At 42.6% G+C, this 20,052-nt stretch overlaps 1 protein-coding gene across 7 annotated transcripts in view; it reads right to left on the bottom strand.

Annotated features, from left to right (window-relative positions):
* Atg10 (autophagy related 10) overlaps positions 1-13,113 on the bottom strand; it is a 317,126-nt gene extending 304,013 nt beyond the window's left edge. For 5 of the 7 annotated variants that reach the window (XR_008219607.1, XR_008219608.1, XM_052743619.1 and 2 more), the window contains exon 1: positions 7,315-7,334. The gene's annotated coding sequence lies outside the window, so the exon portion shown is untranslated. Of the gene's footprint in view, positions 1-7,314; positions 7,335-13,042 lie in introns of those variants that run through there. The other 2 variants (XM_052743616.1, XM_052743620.1) reach the window with 2 other exon arrangements.
* Between the last annotated feature and the right edge of the window lie 6,939 nt (positions 13,114-20,052).

Below are 20,052 nucleotides of genomic sequence, written 5' to 3'. Positions count from 1 at the left end.
CTCACGTTCTAAGAAAGGGAGATAAACAAAAAAACCCACTCATTTCAGTAGAAAGTGCCTTAGCAAGCCTCAATTCACCACCGTGTGAGTGACTGACACCACCTGCAGCCGGCTGTGGCCCACTGGTTCTGCAGCATGATGACCATAAAGCACTCTGCTCCTGAGAGATGAATGTATGTTCACAAACCATATTCTTGTATCATAAGTATGGAGTTTAATTAAACAAACCAATAAAATATTGGAAAGGAAGAAGTCAAAGTATTGCTATTTGCAGATGATATGGCAAGTATACATAAGTGACCCCAAAAATTCTACCAGGGAACTCCTACAGCTGATAAACACCTTCAGCAAATTGGCTGGATACAAGATTAACTACAAAAAAAAATCAGTAGCTCATATATATATATATATATATATGTGTGTGTGTGTGTGTGTGTGTGTATACACATACGTGTGTGTGTGTGTGTGTGTGTGTGTGTGTGTGTACACATACATAAGACAAACAGGCTGAAAAAGAAATCAGGGGAACAACACCCTTCACAATAGCCACAAATAATATGAAATGTCTTCTGGTAACTCTAACCAAGCAAGTGAAAAAGACCTGTATGATAAAACCTTCAAGTTTTTGAAGAAAGAAATTGAAGAAAAGAGCAGATGGAAAGATCTCCCATGCTCATGAATTGGTAGGATTAACATCATAAAATGACCATCCTACCAAAAGCAATCTACAAATGCAATGCAATTCCCATCAAAATTCCAACACAGTTCTCTATGGACCTTGAAAGAAAAGTACTCAACTTCATATGGAAAAACAAAAAAAAACAGAAACCCAGGATAGCTCAAACAATCCTGTACAACAAAAGAATTTCTGGAGGTATTACTATCCCTGATTTCAAGCTGTACTACAGAGCTATAGTAATAGAAACCACATGGTATTATCATAAAAACAGATAGGTCAATCAACAGAATTTAATCAAAGACCCAATCAACAGAATTTAATCAAAGACCCAGATGTAAATCCACACACCCATGGACACCTGATTTTTTGATGAAGAAGCCAGAAATAGACAATGGAAAAAAGAAAATACACATCTTCAACAAATGGTGCTGGTCTAACTGGATGTCCACATGTAAGAGAATGGAAATAGATCCATATGTATCAACCTGCATAGAAGTCAAGTCCAAGTGGATCAAAGACCTCAACACAAAACCAGATGCACTGAACCTAATAGAAGAGAAAGTAGGGAATAGTCTTGAACACAATGGCACAGGAGACAAGTTCCTGAACAGATCACCAAAGCACAAGAACTAAGACCTACAATTAATAAATGATCACGAAACTGAAAAGCTTCTATAAGGCAAAGGATACCATTATTTGGATAAACAACAGCCTACAAAATGGGAAAAGATTTTTACCACCTCCACATCTAACAGAGGGCTAATATCCAAAATATATAAAGAATTCAGGAAATATATATATCAAAATATATAAAGAATTCAACAAACCAAATAATCCAATTTTTAAAAAATGGGGTACAGATCTAAACAGAGAATTTTCAACAGAGGAAACTCAAATAGCCAAGAAACACTTAAAGAAATGTTCAACATTCATTCCATCTTATACCTGTCAGAACAGCTAAGATCAAAAACACAGGTGACTGTTGTTGGATTTTCTTTTACTCTAGCCCCACCTTGGAACACCAAAATGTTGTTGGTTGTTGCTCTTTTTTGGGGCTTATCCTTAATTATAAATGCTTGGCCTTTAACTTGGCTTGTTTCTTGACAGCTTTTTAAAAAATTATCCTGTCTACCTTTTGCCTCTGGGCTTTTACCTATCTCTACTTCTGTATATTTTTTCTTTACTTCTTACTTCGTGGCTTGCTGTGTAGCTGGGTGGCTGGCCCTTGGAATCCTCCTCTCCTCCTTTTCTTGCTTCTTCTTCTCTTCCTCCCAGATTTCTCCTTCTATATATTTCTCTGCCTGCCAGCCCCACCTATCCTTTCTTCTGCCTCACTATTGACCATTCAGTTCTTTATTAGACCATCAGGTGTTTTACACAGGCAAAGAATCACAGCTTCACAGAGTTGAAACAAATGAAACATAAAGGAATACAACATATCTCTGCATCATTAAACAAATGTTCCAGAGAATAAACAAATGTAACACACCTTAAAATATTCTACAACAAGTAACAGCTCATGCTGGAGAGGATATGGAGCAAGGAGAATACTCCTCCATTGCTGGTGGAAGTGTATGTAAACTTGTACAGTTGCTTTGCAAATCAATATGGCAGTTTCTCAGAAAATTGAAATTGAGCTACCTCAAGACCCAGCTATACCACTCCTAGGCATATATCCAAAGGACGTTCCATCCTACCACAAAGACACTTGCTCAACAATGTTCATAGCAGCTTTATTTCTAATAGCCAGAAATTAGAAACAACCTAGATGTCCCTCAACTGAAGAATGGATAAAAAAAAAATGTGGTAATTTACACAATGGAGTATTACTCAGCTGTTAAAAACAATGACATCATGAAATTTACAGGCAAATGGACAGAACTGGAAAACATCATCTGAGTGAGATAACCCAGACCCAGAAACACAAACATGGTATGTACTCACAAGTGCTTATTAGCTGTAAAATAAAGGATAACTATGCTACAATCCACAGACCCAGTGAAGCTAAGTAACAGGGAGGGCTCAAGGAGGGGAAATGCATGGATCTCCCTGGAAGGGAAACAGAATAGATTTTGCTGAGGGGCTGGGGGCAGGTGGGGATGGGAACAGAAGGGATCATGTTTAGGGGTGGGGGTGGAGGGAGAGAGTAATGGGGGAGACGACTTGAAGGGGTTAAACTCTCCCATTCTCACAACTGAATTTAGGCTTCAGTTCTCTCAGGGGCAAACAGGTGTCTCTCCCAACAAAGGGCCATTTATCAACAAATGACATTCAGGAAGGAGGGAGAGGGCATGACCAGGGCCTGGGTCAGCCCCACAATGTCTCCTGGGCAGTTCCTGTAACACCTTGAAACTTACCCAAATATGTCCAAAGATAAAACCTCAGCCAGTTAAAAACGTACTAATATAACTGCTGCTTGTTTAACCAACCATATTAGAGATGACCTAATTGTTCCTGAAATTCCCCTAGCTGTGCTTAAAGGGAGCCTGAACGCTCAGGGTCATCGCCATTTTGTGCAGGTGAACAACCCTGCATGAATGCTGGAATATTAATAAATGTTCTTTGCTCTTACATACTATTTGAGACTGGGGTCTTCCTTCAGCATTTCCTCTGGACCCTACAGACTGGAACGGGGGTGGGGGTGGATTTGAGGGGCAAGGTAGAAACCTAGTACAATGGAAACTTCCAGGAGTCTACAAGAGTGACCCTAGCTCAGACTCCTAGTAATGGGGGCTACAGAGCCTAAACCAGCCACCTTCTGTAACCAAGCAAGGCTTCCAGTGGAGGGATTTGGGACACCAACCAAGCCTCAAACCTTAGACCTACAATTTGTCCTGCCTGCAAGATGTGCTGGGGTAAAGGTGGCACAGAAATTGTGGGAGTGGCCAACCCACAGTGGCCAACTGGTCCAGCTTGAAACCCATGCCAAGAGGGAAGCCAGATCTGACACTGTCAGAGGGCCAGGAACCAGAGGCTAGATAGCCCAGAGACCCAGAATAGAACCAAACACGACCAGAAAAAAAACAAAAACAAAAGCAAAAAACAAACAACAACAACAAAAACCCAACAATGAAATGATTCTTAACGATACTCTTCTACACTCATAGACCAGAACCTAGCATAATTGTCATCAGAGAGGCTCCATCCAGCAACTGATGGGAATAGACGCAGACCCACAGCCAAATTATTAGGCTGAGCAGGAAGAATCTTGAGAAAGAGGGGAAGACAGATTGTAAGAGCCACAGGGGTCAAGGATACAACAAGAAACCCCACAGAATCAACTAACCTGGGCTCACAGGGACTCACGGAGACTGAACCAACAACCAGGAAGTCTGCATGGGTCTGACCTAGGTCCTTAGCATATATGTTATGGCTGTGTAGCTTGGTCTTCTTGTGGGATTTCTAACAGTGGGAGTAGGGCTACCTCTGACACTTTTGCCTGCTTTTGGGACCCTATTCCTCCCACTGGGTTGCCTTGTCCAGCCTTAATATGAGGGGAGGTACCTAGTCTTACTGCAACTTGATATGCCATGTTTGGTTGACATCCCCAGGAGGCCTGCCCTTTTCTGAAGGGAAACAGAGGAGAAATGGATCTGGGGAAGAAGGGAGGTGGGCAGAAGGTACTGGGAGGAGAGGAGGGAGAGCAAACTGCAGTCAGGATATAATATATGAGAGAAAAAGAAACTTTTTTTAAAAGAAGGTAAGATAGCAAAAAGGTTTAAGAATGGCAGTGAAAGGGGGAAAAACTGGGAATATGAGGCTCACATCTGATGTCTCAGTGTGAACAGGGATCAGTATACTCTGAAGATTAGAGACTGTAGGTTCTGATGGTCTCAGTGTGAAGATGCAGTATTCCCAGCATATTGTAGACTATAGTATCTGATGTCTCTGTGTGAACAGGGATCAGTATACACAGTGGACTGCATGCAAATATGAATGGCACTCAGGAAGTTCCAAACACTGAGATGTTTGGATTCCCTCTCAAGACGGTATCACAGGCATCTACCACCACTGGACAGGGATAGTAGGTGCTATGGCTTAGAAACTGAATCACACGATCTTCACAGAACAGGGGTTTTCATCTAATATTGAAGAGGCAAGGACCTAAAATGGGTGTCAGGGAAGTGGGGTCACCAACAAAAAGTTTGTGGGGTGAAGAAAAAAACGGCCTTCCACTCAAGGACTTCAGGATTGTTTTAAATGTCAGCTTTGTTTTAAAACTCCTTAGTGGATGCACTGATCTGTGAAGATGTTCCTATCACGAAAGAGTTATATATGCAAACTTGTTTCACACTGCGTCGGCTCCCCAAACCAGCCTGGCGCTCCACTGTGCACAGTGGCAGAAACAGTTCATGGTTGGTCATGAACTCTTTTGACCTCAAAATACCTTTCCTTGAGAATGCAGAATGTGGTAAAGTGCAGAAAGGGCTGGGGTTCGATTTAGGAATTGTCTTTACCATGAACGTGTGCTCCTAAGATCAATGCAAAGTTCAGAAGGCGAGGACGCAGAAACTGGCTGAGGAAGACAAAGTGTGTGTGTGTGTGTGTGTGTGTGTGTGTGTGTGTGTGTGTGTGTGTGTGTGTTCATGCAGAAGTCACCATCAGCTACAAGGACTCTGTTGTGTCAGGGATGACTGTGGCATTCCCAGACTACACATACTCAATGGTGCTAAAATTCAGTGCGACCCTAATGAAGAAAGCACCTAAAGGAAGAGTCAGAGTTGACCAAGCAACAGGGGAGGGGCGGGAAGGAAATGCAAAGGAGGGGTTTAGTTTGGGGAGTTTTGTTTGTATGTTTGTTTTGGTTCGTTTTTTAAGGCATGGTATTGATATGTAGCCCTGGCTAGCTTGGTACTTACTAAAGAGTCCAACCTGGCCTCAGCCCTGTGATCCTCTTTCCTGGATGTCCTGAATGCTGGGCTAGCAGGTGTGGACCACCATGCCCATCTCAAGAACTCCTGGGACTGCAGTGTGGAGGTGTGGGAAGGAAGTGAGACCTGGTGCCTATGGCAGAAGGGAGGGGAGCAGGAGTGAACCTCTGACAGGATTTGTACTTTTGTTGTCTGTGCAGACAGTGGTTTTGTCATGACTGGATGAATCAGGTAAAGGGCTCTTGGTAATCCAAGAGATTCGGAGATGCTGTGCAGAGTGAAGACTTGGGGTGGAACGGACAGGAGGGAGGGTTCAAATGCAGGAAAGGAAAGGTCTGAGCATGATTCCAAGCCCTCTGCCTTTAGGTGGCAGCGTATTTCAACAGAGATCCCTGGATGAAGACAGGGTTAGGAGAGAGGTAGGTTCAGTTTAGCATGGGTTTGACAGAAGTGTTTGTAGATCCACAAATGACAGGTCTAGCAGGCATTCTGAGAAGAGTCCATCTCAGAATGGAAGAACTCTCAGCTGGAGATAACGATCCTGCATCAGCATCGTACAGACGGCAAGAGTCTATGTCATCACTTAGAGAAAGAATGTAGAACTAGACTAGAGGACTGAAATAGGGCTGTCTGTCCTAAAGATGGGGTTTCCAACTGTATGATCCTGACATACTCCAGAGATAACAAATCAGCACAAACAGAATTTAATTTATAATATAAATAATATAATATAATTTATGCCTGGTGGTGTACATCTTTAATTCCAGCACTCAGGAGACAGAGGCAAGCTTATCTCTGTCAGTTTGAGGTCAGCATAGTCTATACAGTGAGTTAAAGGTCAGCCAGGGCTACATAGTGAGACATAGTCTCAAAATAATAAATAAATAAAAATCAATTTAAAAAACAGAAAACACATAAAAAAACACAATATATATTTCTGATTATTAAAATTCCAACTCTTAATAACAAAATGGAAGAACACTCCATCTCCTAAGCCCTCCAGGTACTTGAGATTTACTGAACTATTAAAAATGCTAGCTGAAACATAAAATTTCATTCAATAGTTATACTTTATCTAATTAACATCACTATGCTACTAGCAAGATGACTGAACATCAAAACATTAATTAATATTGGGCTGTATACTTTTAAATGATCTAAGAAGTGAGCTTTGCTGAAGGATGTCATATACTGCAATGCAAACACAGCTTGATTATCAAATTGGAAAGTATACCATATTAAAAGGGTATTAATCTCCACTCAGATCCTCCAGATGTACCAGAATGAAACACCGTGAGTAACTGTTTCTTGATTATCAAATCGGAAAGTATACCATATCAAAAGGGTATTAATCTCCACTCAGATCCTCCAGATGTACCAGAATGAAATACCGTGAGTAACTGTTTCTTGATTATCAAATTGGAAAGTATACCATATTAAAAGGGTATTAATCTCCACTCAGATCCTCCAGATGTACCAGAATGAAATACAGTGAGTAACTGTTTCTTTGCTCAAGTAAGAATATCTCAACTCATTAAAAAAATAAAAACATGGCCGGGCGGTGGTGGCGCACGCCTTTAATCCCAGCACTCGGGAGGCAGAGCCAGGCGGATCTCTGTGAGTTCGAGGCCAGCCTGGTCTCCAAAGCGAGTTCCAGGAAAGGCGCAAAGCTACACAGAGAAACCCTGTCTCGAAAAACCAAAAAAAATAAAAAAATAAAAAAAATAAATAAATAAAAACATTACAATCAGTACTTTTACTCACACTTTCAAGACTGGATTCTCCCTCTTCCTCTGCCATGTTCCCTGACTAGCAGAAATCACAGTCTCAGAACTTCCTCTACGGAATGGCTGGAAGTGTGGCCAAAATGAAATAATTACAAATGCGGCTCATTGGCCAGTAACAGCAACAACAATCCCATTTGCCTTAAAAACCTAGCGCATGTAAACTGTGTGTTCATAGACAAGTTGCCTTATTTTGATGGGTCCGGAGAGAACCTTAGACTGTAGCCCATTCAGGCCTGGACTACAACAAAGACCAGGCTAACCTTAAGCTTGGGGGAATCCCCCTACTTCGGCCTCTCCAATGCTGAGATTACAGATGTGAGGCACCATGCCCAGCCAGACTAGCTGGGTGTGGAGACACATACCTGTAACCCCAGCATTTGGGAGGTCAATAGTTCAAGGCTATCCTCCCTCAGCAATATAGCAAGTTGGAGACCAGTCTGGTCTACATGGGAACCTGTCTCAAAAAAACAATTTAAAAAAAAAATTAGACTTTAGGGATAAGAACAGAACAATTGTGAATGTTCAGTAAAAAGATGAATTTTAGCTACAAGCTGTGGCCCATGCCTTTAATCCTAACACTTGGAAAGCTTCTTCTGAGGCAGGAAAATCTCAATTCTCCCCTTATCTTAAACAATACGCCTTTCATTCCTAATTATATGTAAAAATTGGAAAAGAGTCACAGCCCCTTGTGTCTTAGTGTATAATGACTGATACATCTGCTTGGCCTGACTCTTGATCTGGCTGAACAGGTTGGATGTTGTTGTTGTTGTTGTTGTTTTCTTTCTTTTTTGTTTTGTTTCGCTTTCTTTAATTCAATACAAACTTTTTCACAATCACTTCAGCAGAATTCAAAGATTGAAGAGAACCATTTTTTCCTACCTTTCCAATCTCGGGGTCAGGCCTCCATGGAGAGTGGAGAAACCACCCACACCTCCTGCTGTGCAGCTCCAGTGAGTAGGAATTCCACAGATGACCACTGTTCAGATGAGCTCACTTAACTAAAAACTGTTTGCTCACTATGTATTTTTATGTGAACTTTAATCTGATGTATGGAACTAAATCTACGTGTGTGTAATTTTTTTCTTGCAAAAGATATTTCTTTTGATGAATCAATCAATAAGTTAGTGTATATTGAATCATGATTTTATGTATATATATATATATATGATTTTATGTTTATATATATAAACACACACACACACGTTTCCCCAGACTTAAGGTTACTTATAAATAAATAAATATATATATATATATATATACACATATATAATAGAACACGCTATGCATATACTTAAATATTAAAGATCATTCTTCACTAATGAAAGGAAGCAACTTCATCTATGGAAAAATCCGACACTACTGACCATGACAGGTGAACAAGCAATGTCGGGATAAAGGTAATGGGACTGATGTGACATTAAAGCACACAGAAGACTATTTGGGGCAGAAAGGGACCCAATGCAAGGACAGCAGGGAGTTAAGGAAGGGCAGTGGAGGAGACAGATGAGTAAGAACACAATACAATGACATACATGTATGAAAATATCACAACACTATCAATCATGTTATATGCTAACGTGAAAATTTAAAAACCACCCTAAAAAAGAATTCCACAGTATTATAACTGTAAACATAGATTATGTCCTTTTATCAAACCAGGTGTCTTTGTTATGGTTTCTGTTGCAGTAAAGAGACACCATGACCACAGCAACTCCAATAAGGAGAATATTTACTTGGAGTGGCTCGCTTACAGTTTCAGAAGTTCAGTCCATTACCATCATGATGGGAGCATGGCGGCATGCAGGCAAGGTGCTGGCTACATCTTGATCAGAAGGCAATAGGAAGTGGACTGTCACACTGGGCGCTTGAGCATATATGAGACCTCAAAGCCCGCCTCCACAGTGACACACTTCCTCTAACAAGACCACACCTCCTAATGGTTATTCCCTGAGATTATGGAGGCAATTATATTCAAATTACTACACCAGGCATGGGACACAAGATTGTGGGTAGGGTATCAGACACTTAAACTGAAGCAGAAGTATCACTTGAGCCTGTGAGCTTAAGACTGGTCTGTACAACATAAGACTGTGTACTAACGAAGGAGCGGGGGTAAGAAAGGATGAGGGAGGGACAGGCAGACAATTCTAGCTATGAGAGCTAAACATCATCGTTTACAACTTGACTTGAATTCCTGTAAACTGGTTACTCACACACCTTGCAGGTCCCCTGGCAGAGGTCCTCTAGTTGAGAGAGCAGGCTAGCAAGTGTAGATTTCATATGAAATCCTATGTCCTGACCAAAAAATGTACATGATTCCGTACAACCCCAAATAAATATTTCTAATTATTACCGCAGAAATGACTGAGAAGCAATCATGCCAGAAAATTGAGACCAAAAGTAGATCATTTGGTAGGGGTGGTGGCTAAAGCCTGGATTTCACGACACACGGCAGCCTGGGTGGGGCAGACCAATCACTAGCGTGGGAAGCATCAGGAGGAGGAGGGCAGCTCAGTCTTGCAGCTCCCGAGCAGGCCAGTTCTCCCTGCCATCTCACAATACATACCACCAATCAAAGTTTAAACAGGAAACAACACTGGAGGGAGGAACCACTGATTGGAGCTGGTATTTTCGCTGACCTCCACAACAGGAAGTCTCAGGAGGAAACAGGAAGCACCTCACTTTCCTCCATTCTGTATTTCCTTAAAGGAAACATATTCTATTTGAGCTTCATATCTTCATGACTATGATTTATCTTTGTTATTATATCATTTATGGGTTATAAGTCACCTGAAATACTTTTGGGACAGATAGGATTTGAATTTCAAATTATAAGCAACACAGATAAAATGGCTAATAGAAAAGAAACCAGATAACAAGACAGGAAGCAAAAAAGATACATACTGAGCCCTCAAGTATCATCCTGAGAGATTTGAGACTTTTAAAAAGAAGTATAAATTATGGCTTTGCTTTCAACAGTCAGCAATCAACTTTATATGAAAATTTTCAAGCTGAAAAGAACATTAATTCCATACAATAAAATCAATGATAAATTGTACGATGTTATTTAAGGAATTAGTATAGGTTGATGTAATAATTGAAAATAGTACCGTCAAGTCTTTGCTATGCATCAGGAACTGCGTAACTAAAATCCTCATAGCATCTCTGGGAGGTATGTTAGTATGATTTTTCTCTATAGATAAGGAAATTGAGATACAAGATAAGTAGCTTGTTATAACTGTTAAAGGTAGTAACTCAACCAAAAGCATCTGAGCATTACAACCACGGTCTAGAGGAAATGAGACTTTTCAGCTTCTCCTGGAATTATGAATGGAAACAAACTGGTAGCATTGACTAAGAGGTGGCGGGGAGAGGCAGATAATGACCCTAGGAATGGGTTGAAAGGACACAGAGTGGACAAGTAAACAGCCTGACTAGATAGTAGGTTGAGGACTACAGGAAAATCTGGGGAACAGGAAGCAGGCAGTTTACAAAGAGCCTTCAAACTCAAAAGACTCTATTTAAAACCGCGGGCAACAGCAAACCGTTGTAAGGTCCCAGAGCACAAAGGGGTGGATGAAAAGACCTTCTTGGAAAGATAATATACAATGATATGAAATACCCCTAACTTCAAAGGCAAACTATTGGTAATTATTCTCCTTGGCCCTGATAGACCAATGAGCATTTGATGTACCAAGCATAGGAGAGGGGCCTCCGTTTGGGCAGAAGATCGCCCTCAGATGGAGCATATTTTGAGCTGCCCTATCTTCTAAGCACTTTACAGCCTGTTTGGCCCCTAAAGACATTCGTTTCCAATGTCCCATTACCAAATAATCTCCATAGCTTTCTTTTTGATGTTGATTATACTTGTGATTCAAACATAACCTCTGAGCTCCAAACACATCTTGAAGCTTCAAAGATATTAATATTCACTACCTACTTATGTGAGCTTTACTGTTTTCCCAAAGGGACGCTTATGTTTCTCAAAAGTTTACCAAACACTAGGAAGTGCTATCAAGATATACCTTGTTCTGGGCACAGGAGTGGATGCCTATAACCTCAGCACTCTAGAGGCTGAGGCAAGAGGAATCTAAGGTCCACACTAGACTGGACTCTGTAAGATCCTGTCTAAAATAAAAAAAAATAAAAATAAAATAAAAAAAAAAGGTGTAGGGTGGGGTGGCACAGTTGGCAGAATGATTGCCTAGCCTGCACAAAGACCTGCATTCCATTCCCAGCACCATATAAAACTGGGCAGTGTGACTGATGCAAGCCAGTACTTGGGAAGGAGACGGGAAGATCAGCTCAAGGTCAGCCCCAGCTGCATAGGCAGCACCAGGCTAGCGTAGTCTAGAAATCTGAGAAAGGGAAGATAGGATTTTTTTAAAGCATTGTCTTACATATCCCACCACGACAGCAAGACCTTTAACATTATCCTAATCTTGTAATACTCCATATTCAAATGAATCAAGCTGAGAACTATTTCCACTGGTTCCTTCCATTAAAATACAAATAACAATTTTCTGTTTGTTTTTGCTCATTGAGACAGGCTCTGGCTGTGTGTAGTGCAGGCTGGATTCAAACTGGAGACGGCTCTGCCTCCAGCTATGACATGCTAGGATGACAGTGCTGGGCCAGCAAGCTTGGGTATGACGTTTTTCAAAACTCTGCTCTGGGAGACTTTAACTCCCTCGTTACTCGAGTTTATTTTTCGGCTAAGGTTTTCATTTTGTGTCATTTTCCCCTGTCAATATCTGCAGGTTTGGAAGCAACGAGGAGTAGTAATACCTGGGACCCTAAAGTGGATTTGAGCACTGCACAGGGTCTCTGTTCTCTAACCCTAACAATCGTAAATGTACACTTTGCCACCACAGTGGTGGCCACTATCAGATTATAATGACTCAAAGTAAGCTTTCGGCAAAGAATGATTGAATTTGGAAAGCGCAAGCCGACTGACAAAGTACACTCATAACAAGAGGAAATGAGTCTGAACACTGAAGAAAAGCCCTTCTAACCTGTGATGGTGCCTGCACTCTCAGCTCCTTGGAAGGCAGGCTGAGCGCAGGAGGCCACCTGGAGCCCAGACCAAGCAATCCAGGCCTAGGAGTGCCCACCAGCACTTGGGAGACTGAGGCACGACTGCTTAGAGTTCGAGGCCAGCCTGGGCGACACAGTGTGTTGCAGACCCTGTCTCAAAAAACAAACCCACAATAGGGGCTGGTTTGCTTGTTTGTTTTTTCTTAGGTTTGGAAACTATTTACATCTTGTCAGAAGCATGTAACTGCAGAAATTAGGACTCCATTTTTGATTGTGAAAGAACATGTGGCCACCCCGGGTTTTACTACCAAAATTTCATAATTCATAATTCATAATTATCACTGCAACTGAAAGTATGTCTTCTACAAATCAGTTAATTATTCCTGTATCTCTGATCCCCCCACCCCTTCCCGGTTTTGTAGACTGGGGGGCGTGTTGGCTGCAAATCTGAAAGCCCTTCAGGTGGGCCTGCCAGTCACTTCACTTCCTTTGTTTCCAGGTCACGTGAGCACACTCCAAGCACAAGGTGAAAGGTCGCCTGGCGGCCCGCGCCCGCCTCCCGGGCCTTTTGTGCCGGGCTGGCCGCTCCGCCGCCCTTCTCCGGTCCCGGGAGGCGGGCGAGGGCTGCGGGGACCAGAGGAGCAGGCGCCGTGGCTACGAGTACTCACCCCGCTCTCCCGCTCGCCCAGACCTGCAGTCGGCGGCACGCAGAGGGGCGGGGCGGGGCCGGGACGGCGGAGGGGCGGGGCCGGGACGGCGGAGGGGCGGGGCGGGAGGAGGAGCCCCGCCCGCGCCGCTGTGAGCATGCGCCGTGGGGACGCCGGGCGCCCGGGGGACGTCCAAACGAGACCTTCCTGCAACCTGTGCGCCCGCATCCCGTTCCAAAACCTAATCCACTGGGTGATGTCAGCCTGGCAGGGGCGACCCCGAGCCAGGGGGCCTGCACACTCTCTCCAACGCGCTATCTAATATCCTCACCATAAACGGGGGGGGGGGGGGCCGGTGAGGAAGTGGAGTCCCAGCAAGGGAGCTTGGAGAGCCAGGCCACCCTGGTTGCTGTCACCCAATTTAAAACAAGACTGAGGAAGAAGTTAGGAATTCGAGCGCTGAAAACCATACCAATTATGACACAAAAAGCAGAAAATGCCAACCCAAAATGAAACGGGCAAGGGCAGGAATGGGGGAGGGGGTGGCTCCAAGAGGTTATAAGTCATATACGTCACAGGACCCATAGGATATCTCAGAAGCGCGTCTGCTCCTTTAAAAAAGAAAACATTTCTTAGAAAAGAAAGTAAACAGGCAAAATGAAAGCACCGTCAGTTTCTCAAGATGGAGGTTTTGCTCTTGAGCAGTTGTTTAAGATTATCATGTTAAGTAGCTAATAAATCCCTAGGACCCTAGGTAATGTTTTTGCAATTTCCCTAGAGTCCTTGTTGTTTCGGAATAAGCTGGTGGTGTGTGTGTGTGTGTGTGTGTGTGTGTGTGTGTGTGTGTGTGTGTGTGTGTGTGTGTGTGTGTGCGCGCGCGCGCGCGCGCGCGTGTGCCTTTTGTTTGTTCTTTGTTTTAAATGGACAGAACACAGATCAGCGGTGGCCAGTGGCAAGAGATGAGGGAAAGAGCTAACTAGAAGGAGGCTTAGAATTTGGAAGGAAGCTAGAACTCCGTTTTTGATTGATGATTACACCACTATTTTGCTTGTCAGAAAGCAGTTAAATTTTGCCATGCAAAATAGGGTTTTGTTGTTGTTGGAGGTTTTTGTTGTTGTTGTTGCTTTGGTTTGGTTTTTTTTAAGACAAGGTTTCTCTGTGTAGTCCTGGCTGTCCTGGAACTTGCTCTGTAGACCACGTTGCCCTCAAACTTAGAGGTCTACCTGCCTCTGCCTCCAGAGTGCTAGGATTAAAGGAATTCACCACCACCGCCTGGCGCAAAATAGTTTTTAAATTCTTTTTGAAAACGGTATTGTAAAAGTGAACTTAAACTAACATTTTTGAGCAATTATTAATTGGTAGCCCCCAATTTAAATTATTCATTTGATTTTTTTTTTTTTTAGACAGGATCCAGGCTAGCCTGAAACTGCAGATACTACTACATCCACCTCTGAGTGTTAAGATTAAAGGCCCGGAATACGTTAACCTGCTTCTATTTGATGTGTTCCTTTGTTTTGACATATAAGAAGTTACTTGTAAGGCATGGTGGCTCATGCTTATAATCCCAGCATCCAGTGAAGTAATGGGTCGGGCAGGAGGAGTTCAAGGCCAACCTGGGCTACACAGCAAGTTCTGGATCAGCCAAGGTTACACAGACCCATTCTAAAAATAAAATTAAAAAGTTACCAGAAGCTTTCCCAGGCGAAATCAGAGTAGCTAATTTACCATGCCATTATAGTCACAATTTTAGAATACCTCCCATGCATTATACAATGTTAACTCAAGCCTGGCTTCTACACCAGAGCCAATTTTAAATGTCATGATTCCCCTACCAAAAACAAAGAAGCAGGATGTAAGGTCACCCACTTCTTTGTAACCCCTTGTACCATTAATGGTGAAGAATGATTCTAGCTTGTTTGTGTGTTTGCACACAGCATGATAAAGATCCTAAGGGCGCCGGGCGGTGGTGGCGCACGCCTTTAATCCCAGCACTCGGGAGGCAGAGCCAGGCGGATCTCTGTGAGTTCGAGGCCAGCCTGGGCTACCAAGTGAGTTCTAGGAAAGGCGCAAAGCTACACAGAGAAACCCTGTCTCGAAAAACCAAAAAAAAAAAAAAAGAAAATAAAAAAATAAAAAAAAAAAGATCCTAAGGGCACTTGTTCTAACTAACTAGACAACCCAAAGAATAAACCCAAATGTAAATTATGGACTTCTGTTAATAATAATATATCAAGATCGGTTCATCCATTTTGGTGAAATTCTGTCTGTGGTACGTGGAAATTCCGTGCTAACTATTCGATTTTCTGTAAGCCTTTTTTTTTCTACAAAGAAACCAAGTCTTTAATTAAGAAAATGATACCGCAAACCAGGTGTGGCAGCACACACCTAATAATCACAGCACTCAGAAATCAACAAGTGTCGCTGCAAGTGTGAATCTAGTCTAGTCTGGAAGCGCAAGTTCTGGGCTCTCTGCTGTAACCAACAGAACCAGCCATGTGTCTCAGGGTTTCTATAGCTGTGAAGAGACACTGTGACCTCGGCAACTCTTCTACAGGACAACGTTTACTTGGGTGTCTTACAGTTCTGAGGTTCAGTCCATTATCATCAAGGCAGGACACAGCAGCAAAGCAGGCATGGCGCTGGAGAAGGAGCTACGTCTTTATCCCCGGGCAACAGGAAGTGATCTGAGATGCTGGGCGTGGCTTGAGCGTCTATGAGACCGCCCTCCCAAAGCCTGCATCCACAGAGACACACGTCCTCCAACCAGGCCACGCCTACTCCAACAAAGCCACACCCCCAGCCGTGCCATTCTCTATGGGCTTGTGGGCAACCCCACCTCCCACCCCAACTGCATTCAAACTGCCACACCGTGGGACTGGAGTTCGTGGTTTTAAGGCTCTTACTTATTCTTTGGGTTGTTGTTAGTACCTTTTATTGTTGGATTTTTTTGGCCCAGGCTGACTTACAACTCACTAAGTAGCCAGGCCACTATGGCCAAAAAACGTCATCAATCCTCCTGCCTCAGTCTCCAAAAGCTGACATTATCAGGTTGGGCCACTATATTTGGGTCAAGGATCTCATTTTCGAGGGTCTGGTTTGAACTAGGATATCATATATGAGAAACTTCCAATTTGAACAGTTTATCAGAGTATTTAGTGAATATTGTCTAGGTTTTATTTTGAGGGACATTTTTCTCTTTCAAGTGTTTGGGGATATTTTAGAACTATAAATTAGCTTTCAAATTTGCCAGAGGAACTCAATGTTTTGAAAGGTTCATTCTAGTAATGGTCTGGTAATATCAGAGTGCTTTTTTATTTTTATGTTTTTCAATCTGGAATTGGTTGGAAGAGAGTCCTCGTTTACTTTGGGGTTGGGGGAGGGAGTTGGGAAATGTCTCATACTGTAACCCAGGCTGGCTGATTTGGCTGATCCAAATCTCACTGATTTCTCCTCTCTCATAAACTCTGCAAAGTGTAGGTTCAATTGGCCTGTGCTCTCAGGGCCCTGGTTAGAATCCCTAGTTAGTCACTGTAAGATGTCTTCCCTGCAGGAGTTTGCATTTACCACCCAGGAGAAGAAAAGGCCATGAGTGCATGAGACAGGATCAGTTTGTACGTCCCAGGGCATACTGTTACATTCAGAAGGACTAGTTGCTCTTGTTCAATCATTATCTATTTTCTTTAATATTTGTACGAGATATTTCCCCACGTGGGAATTAATTGCGGTTACAGGATTAAATTATGTATTGATACTGGTGTGCTGTAGTGACGTGCTTTAAGAGAAGTTCAGCCTGCAGCCCCAGAATCCTTTGTGTAGATTTAATTTGGAGCAAATCAAGTGTTGCAGTGAGGCAAAGCTTCCCTTTGAGCCATCTCAAGATAAATAACAATGATAAGGCACTTGCCCCTGCATGTGCCTCATTTCATAAGATCAACAGCCTGGAGTCAGGACGTTGTGGAGCAAGCTTCACTCCCGTCATATATTTGATGTTAATTTGGGGCAGTCGCCATATCTGAACCTTGGGATGTGTATTTCTGTAAAATGGAAGTAGTGATTGTCTTAGCTAGGTTTATTATTGCTGTGACAAAACACCATGACCAAAAGCAAATTTTGTGAAAGGGCTTATTTGGCTGACACTTCTACAACATAGTCCATCCCTGAAGAAGTCAGGACAGGAACTCAAGCAGGGCAGGAACCTGGAGGCAGGAGCGAATGCCGAGGCCAGAGAAGGTTGCTGCTTCCTGTCTTAGTCGACATGGCTTGCTCAGCCTGCTTTCTTAAAGAACCCAGACAAGCAACCCAGAGGTGGCCCCACCCACAAAGGGCAGGACCCTCCTCCGTCCATCTCTAATTAAGAAAATGCCTACAGACTTGCCTACAGCCAGATCTTGTGGAGGCATCTTCTCAATCAAGGTTTTCTCCTCTCAAATTACTCTTAACTTGTGTCAAGTTGATGTAAAAACCAGCTAGCACTGAGATCATTTCATTTTTGCAGGGTTATGGAGACTAAAAAGTACACATTTCCAAATTTATGAACACAGGTGATGGAGTAACACAATCATTAATGTGGTTGTGTTTCTTCTCCCTTTTCTATTTTCCTTCCTTTCTCTTCCGTACCCTCCCCTCCATTACCCCCTGCCCTCCCTTTCCCTTCCATCCCCTTCCCCCTTACCTCACCTCCCTTCTCTTTCTTTCTCTTCCCACAGTGACTCACCTTGTAGCCCAGACAGGCCTTGAACTTGAGATGAACACTGGCTGCCTGTAGATAAGAAGATGGCGGACCACCTTCCTTCTGCTACATTTTTACTCTTTGACTTAAGGAGACACGATGTACTATCATCTATATGATACTTTTTATTATAAAATGAAGCGTGCTGTCTATAGGTTTTTAAAGATTACAACTGATTCCGACTGTACGTGGGCACAAATAATTTTGATCTTGTTTAATTTTTATTTTGGAAAAGAAGTTTATCTATTACACCGCAAAGACCACAGTGAATATGACGGTAACAGAAGAACCACCTACCTATCATTTTAGTCTTATTGAATAGCTCTTCAACATAAAGGCGATTTTATCTGACTGTAAATTGTGTTTCATTGTTTTGTAAAGGGAAGAACAGTTCAAAGATAGAGGTCCACTTTACAGGATAAAAGACTGCAATGCAGTCCTGTAACTAACGGTCCAGATAGATATGGTGACTCACACCAGTAATCCCAACACATGGGAGGCTGAGGCCAGAAGATTATGATAAGTTTGAGGCCAGGCTAATGTGTGGTATGAATATCTGACCAACCAGGACTACACAAAAAGACCATGTTTCAATAACAACCCCGGACCCAAATTTTTAAAAAAAAAAGTATGGGGCCGGGCGGTGGTGGCGCACGCCTTTAATCCCAGCACTCGGGAGGTAGAGGCAGGAGGATCTCTGTGAGTTCGAGGCCAGCCTGGGCTACCAAATGAGTCCCAGGAAAGGTGCAAAGCTACACAGAGAAACCCTGTCTCTTAAAACCAAAAAAAAAAAAAAAAAAGTATGTAATAGCCAGTGGGATTTAACAATGAGACATTCCAAATGCAAGGTACCTTACTTTCTGCAACCAGGAATTGGCCATAGAGAATACTCCAGTTTGATGTAGACTTCAGCAAGTGAAGAAACAGATAGTCTAACCATGTAGGCATAATAAATGACGACAGAGAAGAAAGAGGACACCGTGAAAGTTGTCCAGCTTACACAAGCTGTGAGAGGGCTGAAAGTGGAGAAAAGCTGTCCACAGCCGAGGAGGGTTGCTTTTTTATGGAATGCTTGACTGTTCTCTTCCATGGAGCCTTTAATTATTTACACTGTTTGGTGTATGTGATAAAGAGAAGGCAAAGTGCGTTGCCATATAAACTTGTCTCTCGTGTTTGCTCAATACACAGAGCACACTCCCAGCTTGTCAGAGTCAGAGATTCAGTCCGGTCACTGAGGAAATGCTGGGGTTTAACTTGGCCAACTGCTCAGGGTATCCTAGGGCAAATGCTCTACAGAATGATGTAACAGTCAGTGGACAGAATTCAGTATTGAAAAGACCAATAAAGAACTGCAGTGCCTTCCAAGATATTTATGAATTGCACTTGTCTCAACAAAGCTATTTAGCCTGAGGTTACTGGCAGATGTGAGGCTTGGCCTAAAAAGTCTACCAATTTAAAGCATCCTTGGATCCAGCCCGGCAGACTGGGATGTGGTCAGCTGCAGCGTGTTAGAGGACATCTCCCTGGAACAAGGACATCAGTCAGTATGATCTGAAAAGACTACGAATGTGGGCTGTAACCTTGTCACATTGCTATATCATTACAGTAAGTGCTTTTGCTAAGTAGATTGTGGGTTATCTCATTTCTTCAGCTTTCAAAAAATATAATTAAAACAATTTGGACTGGAATATCCAAAAGAAGATATTCAATAGGCAGTTTGGCGTTTAGAGCCCATGAAAGAAGTCAGGCTAAAAATATGTACAGTGGACTGGTGTTATCTCTTATGCTTACTTATATTAACTATATGCTATGCATTTGGCAAGACGAAAAGCCCAATAACATATTTTTCTTGTAACATGGTCCCCACGTGCAAGCCAACAACTTCATCTGGCGTTCTCTAAAGCAACAGCCTTCTGTTCCAATAGCAGAGGAAGACGGGCTGTGCAGGACTCCTTGATTGATGGTGTATATATCCAAGATGGCGTACGGTGCCTTGCAGGGAATGTTAAAGATTTCAAGGGATAATTTTAACTTGTTCTATTTTTGCCTTTCATGCTGACTTTAAATCCTAACCCCCTCAGAACAAGTCGAGACTATATTTGAGTGTCATTGATATATAGATGGCTGCAGCCATGGTCACAGAAGACACTATTTAAGGGAAAGTATATCTGGTCAGAGAAAAAAGATCCTGGATGGAATCCTAAGGAACACTAATAAATAAAAAGCAGGCAAGAAATCTCACCAGGTTTCTAAGAAGATTAGGAGAGGCCAAAGAAAGATTATTATTATAACCCAAGAATAG

Source organism: Peromyscus californicus, unplaced genomic scaffold (assembly GCF_007827085.1).
Source record: "Peromyscus californicus insignis strain IS unplaced genomic scaffold, ASM782708v3 Scaffold_18__1_contigs__length_77618521, whole genome shotgun sequence".
In the NCBI taxonomy this organism is placed as follows: Eukaryota; Metazoa; Chordata; class Mammalia; order Rodentia; family Cricetidae; genus Peromyscus; species Peromyscus californicus.
This window is presented reverse-complemented; position numbering and strand designations above follow the sequence as displayed.